The 15,134-nt window shown below is 36.2% G+C and overlaps 1 protein-coding gene across 5 annotated transcripts in view; it reads left to right on the top strand.

Moving 5' to 3' along the window:
* KLHL3 (kelch like family member 3) overlaps window positions 1–15,134 on the top strand; it is a 205,670-nt gene that overhangs the window by 24,107 nt on the left and 166,429 nt on the right. The window lies entirely within an intron of this gene.

The following is a 15,134-nucleotide window of genomic DNA, read 5'->3' as shown; positions in this document are numbered from 1 at the left end:
AGACTGAACTTAGTTTGGAAAGAGCCCTGCAGAAGTAGATAGACGATTTATCTCTATCCCTGAATAAAGCAGACACTCTCTTGAACCAGGGAGGGGGTGATTGGGCATTTATTTCATGGGACAAGTATATCTATGTTTTTCTTTCCTTGTGCACAAGAGAGCTTGAGGGCATGGATTGTATGCTTAGCTTTTGTGAACAAAAAGAAAGGCATTAACTTTTGTCTCTGTCCAAATGCATTAACGTAAGGTTTAAGCATGTTCTACTTGCTGCTTTGTGTTTCCTTTCTGTGCAGGGTCCAGAGTTACAGAGAGGCTTTGAAAAATTCTTTTAAATTAAAAAAATTTTATTCCTTTTTATCCCTATTCAATTTTTTTCCAGATATCTATTAACTCTAGTTTTTCTTATATTTTATTCACTTCCCTTCTTATTTATTTTTTGGATTGAGTTATCTAGTTCTGATAGGGGAAGGTTGAGGTCCCCCACTAGCATGGTTTTATTATCTATTTCCTCCTTAAATTCCTTTAATTTCTCCTTTAAAAATCTGGATGCTATACCTTTTAGCAAGATATAATAATTTCCTTCCTTATCTCTTTTAATCAGATCAATTTTTACTTTAGCTTTGTCTGATATCATCATTGCTATTCCTGCTTCCATCTAAAGTAGATGATGCATAATAAATTCTGCTGCAACCTTTTACTGTTACTCTGTGTGTGTCACCCTGCCTCAAATGTGTTTCTTGTAAACAGCATATAGTAGGATTCTGGTTTTTAATCCACTCTGCTATCCGCTTCCATTTTATGGGTGAGTTCATCCCATTCACATTCAGAGTTATGATTATTAACTGTGTGTTGCTCTCCTTGCTAAATCTTGTGAGGGTAGCCATCGAGTCGTAGACCCATGGTGAACTAGGGCTTTGCTCACCCAGCATGTGAAGACTGCTTCGGCCGGACAGATGGAAGAAACCAATAAGAAGGTTCAATGGCTGAGAGGGCGACACAGCAAAGCACTGTGGAGTGCTTAGGGCGTGTTGGAGCACAAAGGACAGCACGGCCATCCAATGCAGCTGAGGAAGTCTCCAGGTGTAACGACTTTTCTTGCCACTGGACTCAGGCTTCCAATGCCGAGAGAGTGCGACTGTCTCTGTGCACCGACTTTTCCACTTAAATCTCCTTCACGCACAAGTGTTTTTTGTGCACACTCATCTATATCACAGATGAAAGCGCACAAAGACAATCGTCATCCTTGGTTATCGAGAGACTACTACTATTGCCCTCCATCTTATTTAACTCTTTTGGTCCTGCTCTGCCTTTTCACTCTATTCCTCCTTACCAGTGTTTTGCTTTTCATCACTCACCCACCCCTTTACTCGCCCTTCAATTACCTCCTCCTTCCCTTGTCTTATTCCCCTTCTACTTCTCTGTAGAGTAAGGATAGACTTCTGTATCCCAATGAGTATATTTTTTTCTACTCCATCTTGACTCTGTCCACAGGAAGTCCCTAGATTAAAACATTTTCAAAAAATTTCTTTAGATTCAGTTTCTTCTATTATCTTTACTGTACAGGTTTAGTAGGGCCATTTCCCTACAACCAAATTTTTCTGCCTGGCTTCTTTTAGGCTGTGAGTATGTGCTTTTTTCATGCCTGGCCTAGCATCTTGCCATTGTAAGATGCTTTATCTTTGTTCCAGACACTATCTAGCTTATTTAACCCATGTGATTTGAGTCCTCCTGATTTAAGACTAGATTAGCTACATATTGGTCTTCCTGCTTTGCACAGTCTCCCCCCCCCCCCCCCCCCCCCCCGTTTTCATGGTTATTTGAGATAAGGAAAACCCAGATAGTTGAAATCCATCAAGATATCAACCACTTAATTTCACCCAGTAAGGATGGGTTGCTTTGATATTTCTCCTTTGTCTCCAGTGCCTTTTTTTTTTGTGCAAACTCTCAGGGATACTTTTCTATTTTTTTCTTTCTCTTGGCGTCTCCTCTTTCTCTCCTCATAGAATATTAAGGTTGAAAGAGATCTCAGAAGCCATTTAGCCCATATTAGTATATGAATCTTCTCTTCATCCCTGTTGAATTTTACTTGAACACCTGATCGCTTTCTAAATACTTGGAAAATAATTGGAATAAAAAGAAAAAATGGAAATTCCTTCTATTTTTGGATAGTCCTAATTGTTAGGCAATTTTTCTTTAATTTGAGCCTAAATTTGCCTCTATATAACTTCCACTCAGCTTCCTCTGACAAAATGTTGTACTCTATGTCTAGAGAAAGACAATTCAGTTGGGTAGTTTGATAGGGGCAATATCTTAACCCCTACCTCTATCTAAGTTAGGCTAGTTTTTACTTAAAAGATATTGAGGTCATTCTGGAGACCAAAGATTTAAGCTGCTTCTATCACTTCCCTGTCTCCTGAGTGCAAAATGGCCATGAGGAGCTCTAGCTGTTCTTTATTTTTATTCTAAACCCTTACCTTCAGTCTTAGAATTTCTTCTAAGTATCTGTTCCAAGTCAGAAGAGCAGTAAGGACTAGGCAATGAGAAGTAAGTGACTTGCTTAGGAAGTGTCTGAGACTACATTTGAACTCAGGATCTCCCCTCTCCAGGCCTGGCCCTATATCCACCAAGCCCCTGTAGTTGTTCTATATGATGCTTGAAGGATCCCAGTGGGGAACTCAAGCAAGGCAGTGACACTGCTGATTCAGCTGGACAGTATTGACAATCAGGACATTGTCATTCAAAGAAGGACACCCAGGATCAGTGACAATTGGAAATAGTAGCATGGACTGAAGGAACTGGGATGTTAGGTTAAGAGAAGAGAGAACTTGAGGAGAGGGGTGCACGATAGCTCTATTCAAACAGATTGAAGCCATGAGGACAACAGATAGGGATGGGCCAAGATTTGAACCCCAGGTTTGTCCCGCTTGACCTCTGAGAGGAAGAACAATGGGAAGAAATTGCTTAAAGTCAGTTTTGTACTTGAGGCTAAATGTATGAAACAGTTGTCTTAAAGTGAAATAGGCTGATTCAGGAGGCAATGGTTTCCTCCTTATTTTGTTTTTGAGGTTAGCTGACCACTTGTAGAGGTTGGGGCAGGAATTCTTGATCAGGTAGAGGTTTGAACCAAGGATCTCCAACATTCTCTGATATTCCATTTCCTGAAGGAAAGGTTTGTTCTTTTGTTATATCAGATTCGTTTTACTCCCTCTTCTGCTTGTTCCCCACTCAGGTTTTGGCTCATTCTTTCAGCATTTATTAAGTGACAAGTAGGCATACAGCATTAAACATTGAACTGAGATTGTGAGGCAAAATGAGATTAAGAAATTGTTTCTACCCTCGAAGAAATGTCCATCAAATAAGGAAAAAAAGAAAGCAAATAAACACATAAACTCATAACTGCAAAATAGAAGGATAGAGTGTTAGGAAATCAGAGGAAGGAACTTTTAGATTGAGCTGTCCTATTTCTAAGTTTTATATGGCAATAAGCATTTGATTAATATTCTATAAGCGTAGTGTTTTCATATGGATCTTTGGGGGCCATGGCACTGCAGTGCCCCACTTGGAATCCTAAAGTCTTAAACCTGGAAGGAATCTTAGCAACCAACTAGAGTTTCTTAAGACTTGGAGAGAAGTGGGGTTGGATCAAGGTAGACTGGTGAAGAGGAGAGTGTGGGTATATATACTTGAGTACCCTGGAGGTGGATTCAGTTGGAAAAAAAAAATGAGGTGGTTTAAACCAGAAAGAATCACATACATATTTATGCCTTTTGTGGGAAACTGGACCATAGGATCTTCCTCTTTGTGGATTCAATTAAGTGTTTTGTGTTATTTTAAGGACTTGTGATTTCTTTCGTGCAGTTTTCATGTTTTTTTTTCCTCAGTTTAAAACTATTTTAGCCCAAATGCACATGTGCTATGCTATTTATGAATCACACAATTCCTATTAGGTTTACTTCTTTGAGAGAGAATGGAGTGTTCGTATGGTAACACATCAACCTCTCAGACTTTCTCTTATCTCTTTAAAACTCAAGCCTGGGATGCAGCTGCTTTTTTGCCCTTCAGGGACAGATGACCATTTCCCCCCATTAGAACTTGCCAGCCCACTCGAGATCTCATTTCTGTTTCTAGATCTTTGGGAAGCCCCCCTCTAAGGTCTAGCCCATCCTGCTTATTCTTAAAAAGAAGGGAGGAAGACTGGTAGCCAGGGTTTCACACATAGATATTTGGGATTGATAGATAATTCCAGAAACCTCATCTTGCCTGTTAAATTTAAAATCAGAATTGCTAGTAGCAGCAAGAAGACATTCTATTTATCCTATCTGAAGAAAGAGCAGGGGAATGATGGATAGAAAACTGGGAGCAGGAAGAACCTGAATTCTTTATACACTGAATCTGGAGTCTCTGAAGATTTTGGAGAGAACTTTATTATTGTTGGGAGTTGTTCTGTTTTTGTGACACACATTTTGTGACATATAATGATAGAAGTCACCTGGGGAGGCAGTGTGGTACAGTGGATTAATTAATAAATTTGGAGAGGACCTGGGTTAAAATCCTGGGGCTGTCCCCTACTTCCTGAGTCATTAATCCCTCTAGGCTCCTGTGTATCCTTGTTTGTAGAAAGAGAGAGTTGGACTAGATGACCTCTAAGGCCCCTCTTCTGTGTCTCTCATTCAAGGCTACTATAAGGGTTTGGTAGGGTTGGTCCAGCTCTGTGCCCTCACCCCTCTCAGTGAACACTGTTTTGTACCTCTTTAATGTGTTTTTCATGTGGAATTTTATATTACAATTCTCACTGTTTGTTTCTGAGATACCTACTAGACTGCAAGTTCCATGAGGGAATGGGGTTCTTTCTGAGTCTTTTTCAGGGCCCACAAGAGCATTGTGCATACTGTAGGCTCCCCTCCCCACTTTACATTTTGAGTTGTTCTCTATGCTTTAAAGGTCAACTCTGATGCCATTTGCTCCATAAAACATTCCCCCATCCCCCTTTGGTAAAAATTTTTCCTCTTAAAAGTCACATAGAGGCATCTGAGTGGCTCAGTGGAAAGAGTACAAGGCCTGGAGTTCAAATATGTCCTTAAACACTTCCCGTGTGGGCCTGGGCAAGTCACTTAATCCCAGTTGCCTTTCCCTTACTGCCCTTTTGCCTTGGGATCAATACTTAGTATTGATTCTAAGACAGAAGGTATAGGTTGAAAAAAAGCAAAACTAAACAAAAAACCCTTACAACTCTCCTTTGGTTATTCTTGAATGCACTTATCATGCAGTGTTCTGCATAATAGTTATCTACCTTTTCTTATTTTTCTCTACTAAACTGTAAGCTTCTTGGGGGCAGGGACTATGTTGCATAGAAGTTTGGCATTTTCTCCCTCCCTCCCTCCCTCCCAGCATAGTGCTCTGGACATAGTTGGAGGTTAATAAATATTTGCTGAAAGAGTAGAAGTCTTCACCTGAGTTAAGGTTTCTGGAGGTTAGGCTCACAGGTCTCTAAGGGATCTCAGAGGCCAATTAATCCAACCTCTTCATTTTAGAGATGAAAAAATTGGGACCAGGAAGATTAAAACAGTGACACAGATTTCAAGTGTCAGAGTCAAGATTTAAGCCCAGCTTTCCAGGGCTCTTTCCACTATCCTGTACAGTAACTTGTCCTCAGACATCAGTCTACATTGCTTGTCTCTTGTTGTTGGCTTCTTTGTATCCGTTTTCCCATATCTCTTATTTGATCCTAAAGGATAATAATCACCCCTCCCATTTTTATTGTCATGCAAAACATAGAAATATTGGTCATTGTTGTAAGAGCAAACGCATACATAACCAAAACCCCAAAATAAAACCAGAGATGCATTGATGGGAAAGATGACTCCAACAGTTCATTTTTACTAGGCCTGGGTAAAGCCTTCCACTTTGACATATGCTCTTAAAACAACAAACAAATGCCTAATTTAATTTTTTCTCAATTATATGTAAATAAAAAATTTTAAATTAAAAAAGTTTTTTTTGGAAAGTTCCATAGTCTCTCTCTCCTTTTCCCTTTTGCTCTTGAGAAGGTAAGCAATTTGATGTAAATTATGCATCTATAGTTATTAAAACATTTTCATATTAGCCATGCTAAACACGGACCCCCAAAAAGCAAGAAAATAATAAGGAAAGTGAAAAAAATGCTTTAATTTGCATTCAGTCTCCATTAGTTCTTTCTCTGGAGGTATAGACTTTTTTATTCTAAATCCTTTGGAATTGTCTTAGATCTTTGTATTTCTGAGAATAGTTGTTCATCATACATTGTTCTTCTGGTTCTGCTCAGTTCACTTTGCATCAATTCAAGTATATTTCTGACATTTGTTCTTTCAGCAAATCATATTGAAAGTTTATTCAGCATTTTAAACCTTTCTGTATCAAAGCCTTATGTGCTTAAAATGCCATTTGCCCTTAAATAACAGTGATGACTCCATTCCCTCACCCAAATCCTTCATAGGAATCAAAGTAGAATGAAATCCTTAGAGAGAGTATACCTACTATTGACTTATTTGTGGGTGGTCAGCATTTGATATGAAACGCTTTGCTCCGAGGTAGAAAATGGCATGCTCAAACTCTCTGACCAATGGGTATGTGTAAAGAGAGACTGAAATAAGCTGGCTCTTCTAAATAAACCTGATATGTACAGTGACCCTGAGACAAGTCACTTAACCTTGATCAGCCTCAGTTTTCTCATCTATAAAATAGATGTAATAGATGAAACAATATGTATAAAATACTTTGGAAATACTACTATGGAAATAGGTCATGTTTATTTTAAATTTTATTTTAAAAAATTTTCTATGGTTACATGATTCATGTTGTTTCCCTCTCTTCTTCCCTCCCCCTTTCCAGAGTAATTTCACTGGGTTATACATATATTATCACTCAAAACCCATTTCCATATTATTCATTTTTGTAATATAGTAATCTTTTAAAACCGAAAGCCCAAATCACATACCCATGTAAGCCCAAATCACATACCCATGTAAACAAGCGATAAATCATATCTTTGCTTCTGGATTTCTACTCCCACAGTTCTTTCTCTAGAAGTGGATAGCATTCTTTTTCATAAATTCCACAGGATTGTTCTTGATCATTGCATTAAATTTAGTAGCAGAGTCTATTCTATTTGATCAGCTCACAATGTTTCAGCTACTGTGTACAGTGTTCTCCTGGTTCTGCTCATTTCACTCCACATCACTTCATGTAGTAGGTCTTTCCAGTTCTTATAGAAATAGGTAGTATTTACAAAGTGTTTTATTCATATTGGTTCATCTATTACCCCTATTTTACAGATGAGAAATTTCTCAGAACCTATTTCTATGTTGCCTGTGGATATTTGCTTCTGGATATGCACGCCATTCTTTGTTACCCTGTTGCATGCTGTTTCTTCTCTTCTCTCTTTGCACCCTGGCCAGAGAAGCTTGCTTGGATCTTCCTTGGCTGGACTTGGGATGCTTTGGGGAGCATGTTAAAGAGAGGGCTGGACTTGGAATTAAGACCTACATATGAGCACTGCTATGATGCTTACTGGCTGTGTGACCATGGGCAAATGATTTTTTCTCTGAGCTTCAGTTTTCATTGGTAAAACAGAGATAATAATTCCAGAGGATCATATCTGACCGTTTTAATGAAACTCAAATCAGATAATATACCTAAAGCACTTTGCAAACAATATAAATGACAGTCAGCCTGATGTGATGGTACAGTCTTTAAGCCACAAAAGATCTGTATTCAAGTACCACCTCTGATAACATGCTGGCTGTGTAGCTCTGGGCAACTCAATTTCTCAGGGCTCTTAGCAACTTTCTTTCCTTTTATTTATTTTTTAAAAAACCTTTACTTTCTGGCCTATTAACAACTCTTGCCCAGGGTCACACAGCTAGGAAATGTCTGAGGTCACATTTGAATCCAGGAATTCCTGACCCCAGGGCTGGATGCTATATCCATTGCACCACCTAGCTGCGCCTCTAGGCAACTTTCTAAGATCCTAAGTTGCATAGAAGCTGCTGAGAAAGTTTTCTTAAATGGGAATTTTCTGTATGAATGAAATCAGCAATCCATTCCTGCAAATTTGTTGTTTGTTATTATTATTATCATTGCCCCAGTTGAAATTTATGTGCAATATGTCAGTTCAATTCTTATCATAAATCATAGGCACTCAGAGCTGGGAGGGATCTCAGAGGTCATCCCATTTGTAAATAGGAATCCCTTCCAAAATTCAATTTAAGAAACATTTATTGGACAGTCTCTACCAGGTTCTTTGGCTTGTGGTTTTTCTAGGTGATAGCCAATTAAAGTGATATTTTTTTAATGGCTGTTAAGGCTGAAATATTTTGTTTATCTTCAAGTAACATAGTTGTACTTGTGTGTGTGTGTGTGTGTGTGTGTGTGTGTTAACAAATATGTGTGGTCAAGCAAAACAAATAACTGCACAGTCTATTTCCCCTAGAAAATAAAACCCCCAAACCAACTAAATTTTCACCCTGAGCCCATCACTTCTTGGTCATAAGGCCTTCTTCATCATATGCCTTTACACAGATCTTAAGGCTTTCGAAATTGTCTTTACAATATTATTCTTATTGTATAAATTATTGTCTTGGTTCTGCTTGATTCACCTTGCATTTTTTCATATAAATCTCCCCAGATTTCTCCAAAATGGCTTCTTTTATAATTTTTCTTAAAGTATAATAGTATACTACCATATTCATATACCATGATTTGTTTAGTCATTACTCAGTCAATATATACTCCTCTGTTTCTTTTCTTTTCAACCCTTCCCTTCTTCTTTAGTATCAGTTCTATATAGAAGAGTGACAAGGGCCTGGAAATTAGGGTTAAATGATTTTGCCCAGGGTCACACAGCTAGGAAATGCCTTGGCACTCTATCCACTGGGCTACCTAGCTATTCCTACCCCTTTGTTTCTAGTTCTTGCCATAAAAAAAGAGGTGGTATAAACATTTTGTACATTTGAGTACTTGTATCTTTTTGGGATACAGACCCAGTTGAGATATTCAAACACAAGCTTACATTTCTGGGTCAAAGGCTAACTTCTTGCCAAACTGCTTTCCAGAATGGCTGGATCCATTTATAGTTCATAATTCACAACTAAAGTACCTGTTTTATTGTATAGAAAATGACGTTTATCATTTTATTTTCTGCCAACTTTGCCAGCCTTTGGGTGTGAAGATAACAGAATTATTTTAATTTGCATTCCTTTAATTATTAGTGATTTGGAACATGATTTTTTCCTCTGAAAACAGCCTGTTCATATCCTTTGATCATTTGTCAGTTGGAGAATGGCTTTTATTCCTATAAAATTTAAATCAGTTTTCCATGTATTTTCGAAATGAGGTCTATATTAGGGAAACTTACTGCAAAGACATTTTTACCTTGTTCTCTTTTAATTTTAGCTGAATGGATATTGATTATTTAAAAATTTCTAAATATCAGTTTATCAAAATTGGCCATTTACCTTCAGTGATCCTTTCACTTGTTTGTCATTCAGCTCTTTATCTATTCATTGTTCTGAGAGATTTCTTCCTTGCTCTTCTAATTTCCTTATGATGTCACACTTTATATTTAAGTTGGTTATGTCTAAGTTATTACCCATTTGAAATTTTTCTTGTTATATAGCGAATGATACTGGTCTACTCCTAATTTCCAACTTTTCCAGAAGTTTTTGTCAAATTGTCATCTTCATAGTTGTGTTCTTTGGTTTATCAAATAGTGGGCTACTGTGCTTATTTGTTTCCGAGTATTGTGTTCTTAATCTTTACCATTAATCAGTCTTTCTATTTCTTAACTAGTACCAAATTATTCTGATGATTACTGCTTGTAGTACAGTTTGAAATATGGTACTGCTAGGCCTCCTTCTTTCCTAATTTAAAAAATTATTTTCCTAGATATTTTTGACCTTTTGTTCTAGATTCACTTAATTCTTTTTTTCTAGCTCTAGGAAGTAGTACTTTAGTAGTTTGATTGACATGATACTGAATGAGTGAATTAATTTAGATAGTATTAAATACATTTTTATTGTATTGGTTCTGTTTACTTACCCATGAACAATTAATATTTCCCCAATTTATTAGGTCTGTTTTTGGTTAAGAATATTTTATATTTTTATTCATGTAGTCCCCATGACTGTTTGGAAGGGTAGACTTCTATAAGTCTATTTTATATGTTTTGTAGTTATTTATTTATTTATTTATTTATTAATTTTTATTTTAAAATATTTTTCCATGTTTACATGATTGATTTCCCCCCTCTCTTTCCTTCCCTCCCTCCTCCCAGAATTGAAAATCAATTCCACTTGATTTACTTATTTATTTAAAAAAAACCCCAACAAAAAACAACCTTACTTTCCGTCTTAGTCAGATTCTAAGTACTGGATACTAAGGGCTTGGTAATTGGGGCTAAATGACTTGCCCAGGGTTACATAGGCACTGTCTTAAGATCAGATTGACTCCAGGTCTGGCGCTCTATCCACTGTTTTACCCAGCTGCCCCCTTTTTATAGTATAAGTGGAATTTCTCTTTCTATCTCTTCCTGCTGAATTTTCTTGGTATTATATAAAAATGCTGGTAATTTAAATGCGTTTATTTCATATCTATCAACTTGTTTCTTCACTATAGTTAGCATTTTTAGTACTATATCAAATTGTAATAGTGGTAATGGAATCTTTGCTTTACTCCTGATCTCATTGGAAAGGCTCCTAATTAATTGCCAATAGTGATCATGCTAAAAGATATTATTTATTTTATTAAAGAAAGATCCATTTATTCTTATGATTTCTAATGGATTTAATAGAAATGAGTATTATATCTTATCAATAACTTATTCTATATATACTGATATTTATCACAAGTTTTGTTTCTTGTTTATATGATTGATGATATTTATGATTTTCCTAATTTTGAACCAGTATGATATAAATCCAACTTATTCATAATGTATGATCTTTGTAATTTGTTGCTGTAATTTTTTAATAATATTTTATTTTTTAAAAATTTACATCAGTATTCAATACTGGTATTAGTCTATAGTTTTCTTTTTCTCTTTTGATTTTCCCTGTTTTAGATGTCAAGATCTTATTTGTATGTAAGGAGTTTGGCAGACTTTCTTCTTTTCCTATTTTTCAACAATTTTGTAATATTGAAATTATTTATTCTTTAACTGTTTGATAGAATTTGCTTATAAATCCATCTGTTCCTGTTTTTCCCTCTTCTTTGGAAGCTCATTTAAGGCTTGCTTAATTTCCTTTTCTGAGATTTAGCTATTGAAATTTTCATCTAGACATTTTATATTTCTTCCATTGCATTTATATTTTCAATTTTATTAGCATATTTTGGTAATCTAGCTTTTAATAATTTCTTTTATTTCTTCATTTATTGTGAATTCATTGTTTTTACTTTTGAAACTGGTAATTTGATTTTTTTCTTTTTAACAGTTGTATTAGCTAATACTTTATCCATGTTATGTTGATTTTTTAAAAAAGTGCTTGTATTCATTAATTTTTAGTTTTGTTAATTTCTTATTTATAGAATTTTTATTTTGATTCTTTAATTGGGAGTTAAAAGATTTATTGTTTTCCTAGCTTTTTAAATCACATGAGGGGGCAACTGGGTAGCTCTGTGGATTTAGAGCCAGGCCTAGAGATGGGAGGTCCTAGGTTCAAATCTGGCCTCAGACACTTCCCAGCTGTGTGACCCTGGGCAAGTCACTTGACCCCCATTGCCTAGCCCTTCCCACTCTTCTGCCTTGGAGCCAATACACAGTATTGATTCCAATATGGAAGGTAAGGGTTAAAAAAAAAATCACATGTCCAATTCATAGATCTGTTCTTTCTTTTAACTGGGCAAGTCACTTGACCCCCATTGCCTAGCCCTTACCACTCTTCTGCCTTGAAGTCAATACACAGTATTGATTCCAATATGGAAGGTAAGGGTTAAAAAAAAAATCACATGTCCAATTCATAGATCTGTTCTTTCTTTTAAGTACTATTTTGATTGCACCCCCCAGATCTTGGTATGTTGTCTTATTCTCATTATGTTTAATGCAATTATTTATTGATTCTATGGTTTATTCTTTGACTTGCCTATTTGGAATTGTTAGTCTCCAGTTTTTAAATTGTTTCTTCAGTGGATGTTTATTGACTATAATTTTATTGAGTGTAGATAAATGTTTAATATTTATGCCTATCTACATTTGTTTGTGAGATTTTTATGCCCTAAAACATGGTCAATTTTTTGTGAAAGTGCTATGCCTTGCTAAGAAATATGTATATTCTTTCTGTTCCCATTGAGTATAGAAGTCTTATCTCTGACACTTCTAAAATTCCATTTAGGTTCGTAATTTCTTTTTTGTTTGTTTGTTAGATTTATCTAGGTCTTAAAGGGATCCATTGAGGTCCTCCACTATTATACTTTATTGATTCTCTCTCCCTGTAACTATCTTTAACTTTTCCTTTAAACGTGAGATGTTATGGCATTTCTTACATATAAATTAGACATTAATTTTTAAGATTTAATTAATGCTTTTCAGAAAAATGTATTTTCCCTATTTAATATTTTTGAATTAAGTCTTTGCTGTTGTTTTGCCTTCTGTAATGATTACTACTAACACTTTGCCTTTTTGAGTTTAGCTGAAGTGCAACAAATTTTCCTTGTTTTAACTGGGTGACTTTATGTTTCTAGTGTGCTTTCTGTAAAAAACAATTCTGCTTTCTAGTCCAGTCTAGTCTTGTTCTCTTCTTGGTTTTATGGGTGGGTCCATCCCATTCATATTCATAGTTATGATAATTAATTATATTCCCCTATATTTTTGTACTTTTCTTTTTGTTTCCTGCTCCCTGTTTACAAAGAAGATAGTAAGAGAAAGAATGTGTTCAGCAGTAATGTTCTATGTTTTATACAGTCAGTTTCTGCTCACCTGCCTTTTTCTTTCCCTAAAGTTCAAGCACAGGCTTTTATATTTTCTTTGCTTTTTAAACCCCTCTTCAAATCCCACCCACCATAGTGAAGCAGCCCAGAGTCTAGAGATGGATCTTTTAGATGAAGAGGTTTTGAGAACAGGAGGTGACTGATGGATTCTTTCTATTTTCACTTTGCCTTCTGGTTCTGAGATATTTGGAAAGTTTTCTGTCATGAATTTTTGATTTTGTGTAGTCTCTTTTTTCTTCTTTTCTTTTTTCCTTTTCTCTTTCTCTTTCTTTTTCTTTCTTTTCTTTTCTTTCTTTTCTCTTCTTTTCTCTTTTCTCTTCTTTTCTCTTCTTTTCTCTTCTTTTCTCTTCTTTTCTCTTCTTTTCTTTTCTCTTCTCTTCTCTTCTCTTCTCTTCTCTTCTCTTCTCTTCTCTTCTCTTCTCTTCTCTTCTCTTCTCTTCTCTTCTCTTCTTTTCTTTTCCTTTCTTTTCTTTTCTTTTCTCAGCTTTTAGGTATTCCAGTGGTCCTTAAATTATATTTTCCTTGTTCTATTTCCCAAGTTACTTGTTTCTGACATATTTTTCACTTCTATTTTTTTAATTTTCAAAGTTTGATTTAATATTTCTTATTGTCTCATGGAGTCATTAACTTCCATTTGGTTCATTTTAATTTTTAAAGGTTCTGTTGGTTTGGTAAGGTTTTGTGTAGCCTGTATCAAGCTGTTAATTTCTCTTTCTGTGAGTTTCATTTCTATTCTTTTTTTCTCATTTGAACTTTTTTTGTTTTGTTTGCTTCTTATTTTTTCAAACTTTATATATATGTCTATATAATTTTTTACCAATTACATATAATAACAAATTTCCACAGAAGTTTTCCTAAGTTATATGATTGAACTTATCTCCATCCCTTTCTTTCCCTGTCCTGGTGCTTGGCAGGCAATTTGATCTGGGTTAGCACTTTTATTTCTTTTCCATTTCTTTTCTCTAGCCCTTTTATTTCATTTAGAAGATCATTTTGAATTCCTAAAAAAAAAAATTTGGGGCAGCTAGGTGGCTCAGTGGATAGAAAGTCAGGCCTGAAGACAGGAGGGCTTGGCTTCAAATGTGGCCTCAGTCACTTCCTAGCTGTGTGACCCTGGGCAAATCACTTAATCTCAATTATCACTCTTCTACCTTGGAACCAGTTTGAGTCTAAGATGGAAGGTAAGGATTAAAAAATTTTTTGCTTCAGCTTTTCCAGGAATTGCAGTTGATTGCGTACCCAATAAATGTTTTTCTCGAAGCTTTGCTTATAGATGTTTTAGATTCATTCTTGTCTTCTGAGTTTGTGCTGAACATTTTTCACAGAATAGCTCTTTATGGTGGGATTCCTTTTCCATTTTTCCATTCTTCCATCCTTACTTCCTGAGTTTGGTTTATTTATTAGGTACAGACCTTTTGCACTTATGGAGAGAATGTCTGGCCTGTGTTTAATGTTGTTTTCTGGCAGTGCTGCTGCTTTCTCAGGATGTTGGTTGTTGTGTCATTCCAGCACCCCAAGGACAGTTTAGGCTGATGTCCTGCAAGTTTTCAAGGTACTCCAAGTGGTGTGATCCAGGTTGAGCTGCTTTGCAAATTTCTGATCTGAGTCTGAGCAACACACCTGAGGGTTTAACCCTGTTTTAAGAAGATGGCTGGACTTGGCTGCTGCCAGCAGATTGGGAAGCTCTGTCAGTTCAGGGAGCAGCCCTGCAGGTTCCTTTTTGGTTTGGGTTTCTTGCTGTGGTTATTCTCCTCTTGGCTTTATCTTGGGATAAGAGCCAGATTTAAGACCTTGCTATATTCCTGGGGCTGCTTAATTTAGTTCTCCTTAATTTTAGTGCCTTCCCTCTGAGATTAACTATAATTTACCTCACATATTTCCTTTTTGTACATTGCTGTTTTCATGTTGTCTCCCTTATTAGGCTGTGGGCTCCTTGAGAGCAGTGAGTGTTTTTTACCTTTCTTTGTATTCCTAGTACTTGGTACAAAGCCTTTAATATAGTAGGGTCTTTTTTGTCTAAATATCAATTCTAAAACAGAAGAGCAGTAAGGGCTAGGCAATGGGGGTTAAATGACTTGCCCAGAATCACACAGCTACAAAGTGTCTGAGGACAGATTTGAACCCAAGACCTCTGTCCCTAGGCCTTGCTTTCAATCCATTGAGCCACCCAGCTGCTC

Source organism: Monodelphis domestica, chromosome 1 (assembly GCF_027887165.1).
Source record: "Monodelphis domestica isolate mMonDom1 chromosome 1, mMonDom1.pri, whole genome shotgun sequence".
NCBI lineage: Eukaryota > Metazoa > Chordata > Mammalia > Didelphimorphia > Didelphidae > Monodelphis > Monodelphis domestica.
This window is presented reverse-complemented; position numbering and strand designations above follow the sequence as displayed.